This window comes from Phoxinus phoxinus (assembly GCF_949152265.1).
Source record: "Phoxinus phoxinus genome assembly, chromosome: 18".
Classification (NCBI taxonomy): Eukaryota; Metazoa; Chordata; class Actinopteri; order Cypriniformes; family Leuciscidae; genus Phoxinus; species Phoxinus phoxinus.
This window is the reverse complement of record NC_136893.1, coordinates 8,645,858-8,650,070: the sequence shown is the minus strand read 5'-3', so window position 1 is coordinate 8,650,070 and position 4,213 is coordinate 8,645,858.

Here is a 4,213-nt window from a genome sequence, read left to right as displayed (position 1 = left end):
TAATTGACATTCTGCAATACCTCAAATGTGGTGTCATGCCGCATTATATAGAGTGGACTGGGTCAAACTATTGAGTGCCACATTCTCTTTTTTTTTTTTTGCAGGCATTTGCAAAGTGTGTCTTAGTACACTTTATATCGTTGTGACAATTTCCAGAAGCTGCTCTAATTAACTTTATCATATCATCGTATCAGCTTGCAATTTTGGCAGATTACACAAGATGAGCGAGACAAAAATCCTACAAAATAAACACAGCTCTCAAAATGTGCTATGAAATCATATTCCCAGGTGATTGTGAGAATTAGAGCTCAGGAATTCCATCAGATCTGTAAACAGTCAAACCCCCGCTGCTTCCTACCCACATGCCCATTGTCTTGCTCCGAATGCCTATAGAAATCAACAGGAGGGGTGGGGCATTCCTGCTCCTGTTCAGACTTGAGCTCACGGCACATTGTAAAATAAAAACCTAAAAAAAAAAAAACATGCTGTTTTAAACACGATTTTTGATACAATGTGTAAGGAATAAAAGTCATAAAGACCAAAGTCTGTGGCTGTTTGTCATGTCAGCACAGGTAATGGTACTGTTATTTATTTATTTATTTTGCCCATTTTACAGTAAAAACGATTGAATATGTATGCAAAAGCCAACCATTAAAAAACTAACGCAAATTGTCAAATGTATTGGAGATTAATCTGCATGTAAGAGTGTGCAGTAAAATATCTAGTATCGAACTTAAATTCTATTATAAATGAACATTACACTTAGTGAGTTAGTGGCACTAGGTGTGGTTCAGATTTATGATACGGAGGGGTGCGGTTTACAAAAAAAAGGTTAATTCCCATTGGTCGCTGGCTGCTGGTGTAGCAGCGCTACCTGAAGCAGGTAGGCAAATAAAGAGACCTGAGAAAGAGGATCACACTGCTGCTCACCGCGATGGGACTCGCACGCACATTGGGACCAACTAAAAAAAAAAGAACGTTCAAGTACTTCATACTAAACGTTTAGGCCTTTTTTATTTTTGACAGAAAACGATGTTTGTTGTTTGTTTAGCACCAAGTGGGATCTAACACCATGTACAAGGTGAGTGTGTGGTCAAAATCAAGGTGGGTAACATTTATCATTCAACATTGTCTTAAGAAACTGACATTTGTATCGTATTTTAAATATTCTGTTGAATTGTTTTTGTTTCAAGTTGACCTAAAGTCTTTCTACATACTGATTGGCTGCGATGATGTTAAAAAAAATAAACTAAAAAAGTACTTTTGAACAAAGATTAAAATACGTATGTATATACATATATTACAACTTCGGTAATAAGAACTGATGAGTGTGTGCATGTAAGAGAGTAAATCAGTACAGATTAGCATCAAAACACTTGGAAACCCCCTTATCAAGCACACAAGCATGTTCGCAGGGGGGGGTGGGGGTTTAGGGTTGGGTTACACTGTGTTGGGAGTCAAAATGAACGGGTTTTTTTTGTGGCTGGCAAAGCAAACAGGCCTCGTACCTGTATGACCTACAGGCATGAAGGGAGAGACAGGTTTGGGCTCGCTGAAGGGAGAGGCCAAGTCACAGGATACTTTCTCTCACACTCTCATTGCAACAACAGCCTTGAGCGTGGAACATCCTGAACCTGCACAACAAATAATCAGTTCGATTTAAAATGTACATTTTCTAAACTTTTTTTGCACTTCGAATGAGTACAGTGTGTTGAATGGTGTGTAATCCCTGTGATTCATTTATTGACAGCGTGCTTATGTTGTGTCTTACTTCGTACAGGCACGGAAGAGCTGCGGAAGCCGTAAAGATGGTTTATCTGCTCTGTGAATTCTATCCTTCATTCCACCGGAGTCTGTGTAGCTGTCCAATCAGATTTCAGTGGTGTGAAGTGTAGGAGACATGGAAAGATCTCATCACCTTCCACAACCTGCGAAGGCCTGTCTCGTTTTAACAGGCAGGGGGGAAAACAGCACAGATACATAGCTTAAGAAAGCATGCTTGACTGGTTTTCAGTTGTAGAATAATTTGCCATGTGCTTCATTCTTGCACGGATTCACGCAGGTCGTGAAAGCTGTATGCTAAACGCTGTGAATGTTAAACCTCAGCTGTCCTATTATGCAGTGAACGCTTTTAAGTTCAGCATATCTAAACATCTATGTAAAGCAACGTACCTCACCCTGCCCTTTAGCTCTGCAAAACATGGCATGTTTGTTCATTTGCTGTTGTGGAGAGAGCCAAGGCGGGCTAAGTACACACACACACACACACACACATGAGCAAGATTCACAAAGCCTGCCAAGATGTATTTATGTATGCTGGTTCAGACTTTATTCTCTCAACCCACACTAATAAACTCACTTTACAAAATGTGTTTGTGTGAATTGCTTAATCCTGACAATAAACTACTCTAATAAAAACAAGCCCTCACTCGCTGCCCTGGCATTTGTAGTATGAATGTTGTGGTTTATGAATTTCAATTAGTCCACCAAATGTGCTCCAAATATGTGACCTGCTCTTTGCATTCATGCGGTGGAGGCCGAGATGATGTTAATCTTGGAAAATGATTTCACAAAAAGTCAAGCTGAGGTGAAGCGAGTTCAAAGCAAGGCACGTGTACTGAGACACCCCCATCTGTACAGAGGGCTTTAAAGTTCATCAACATTCAATGCAAAAACAAAAAAAAAAAAACAAAAAAAAAAACTTTTAGCTGTTTGGTTGATTCCCCTTGTCGACAGACATGCTCCTCGAAAATGAAAAATAAATGCAAAGTTAGAGTTGTGCCTCAAGGTTACGCCTCTGGCTTCTCGTGCACAACAAAACTGTTTTCACTGTTAAATCATGTTTTGACATGATCAAACCCTTTTATACATGCGTCTAGATAACCTGCATGTTCAGCCAAATGTAAAGCACTAAGGAACCTCACACATAATTGCTCATTTTCGAACATTGCTTTGCTAATAACGCTGTTAAAGAGGGTTATGTAAGAGATAATGTTAGGCTGGTCATTATCACAAATTAAACCTTGATGCAAAGCAAAGAGGTCTTCCATCACACTGAAGGGGTTTATTTTGTGATAATGACAGACTGACTGTATATTATACCTTACATAACACCTGCCAATCCATATACGTGTTAAAAATGGTATAAACAAAAGAAATTCAGCTCTTTTTTTGGGATTCTCGTAGCTTACACTACCAATGCCAGGTTTGATTCCCAAGGAAAGCATGAACTGGTCAAATATATACCTTAAGTGAAAAGTAAGTCGCTTTGAATAGTGTCTGCCAAATGCATAAATGTAATAATATATAAATAAACAGATATACAGCACAAGGACATGCAATGCTGATCTGGGTTTACATTATTTTAATAATTGAGATATTTGAACACTGAATGCAATGAAAAACCAATTAGAAAGAAGTATTCCAGACACCACGCTGGCCACAAGAGGGTCTGTGAGAAATGTATGAAAAGGGGGGGGGGAATTTAATTGAATTAAAATTGTTTCTCATCATCACATTTTTGAGGTCCTTGAAATAAAATCCTGTTGTAGAGGGCCGCTGTTGAAACAATCTAAACAATCTAAGATCAATGTGCTACAAATGTGTTCACTTTTAAGGCACAGCACTGTGCTTTCCTGTTTTCCATTGATGTGAACCATGGCAGCATCGCATTTTAAAAAGCTGGAACTGCATCAAGGCAGTGTTTGAAGTACAATGACTTATTTTCCTGTGATTTTTGGTTTTTGCCTGCCAGACAGCTTGCCAAACACCACAGTTAAATACTTCAATATCCCCATTAAATGCAAACAGCCTTTTTAAAAATATAACATGCATGATAGATCTCAGATATTGTTCAGAAGAACTATATTTCACTAAAACTGCTCAAATTAACAGGAGGGTGTAGCAAGAAACAAGCCCTGTTCCTCTATTCTAAACCACTCTACAATATATATATGTGTATATATATATAGAGGGTCAGTTATTGAGGGGGTTTAATCACTGGGTGGTTGCGGGGATGTACGTTGAAATGCTGTGAAAAAAGTATCATGTCTTGAGCAAATATTAATCTTTTGGCTGAAAATATTACTTGGTGCTAAATTCACAATCATGGTGTTTATTAATTTAAATCCTCCAGGAGAAGAAACAGAGAATAAGGAGAAATGGAAGGCGTCCTTGTCGAGGACCTTGACTATTCAGGCCGTGGTGATTATAG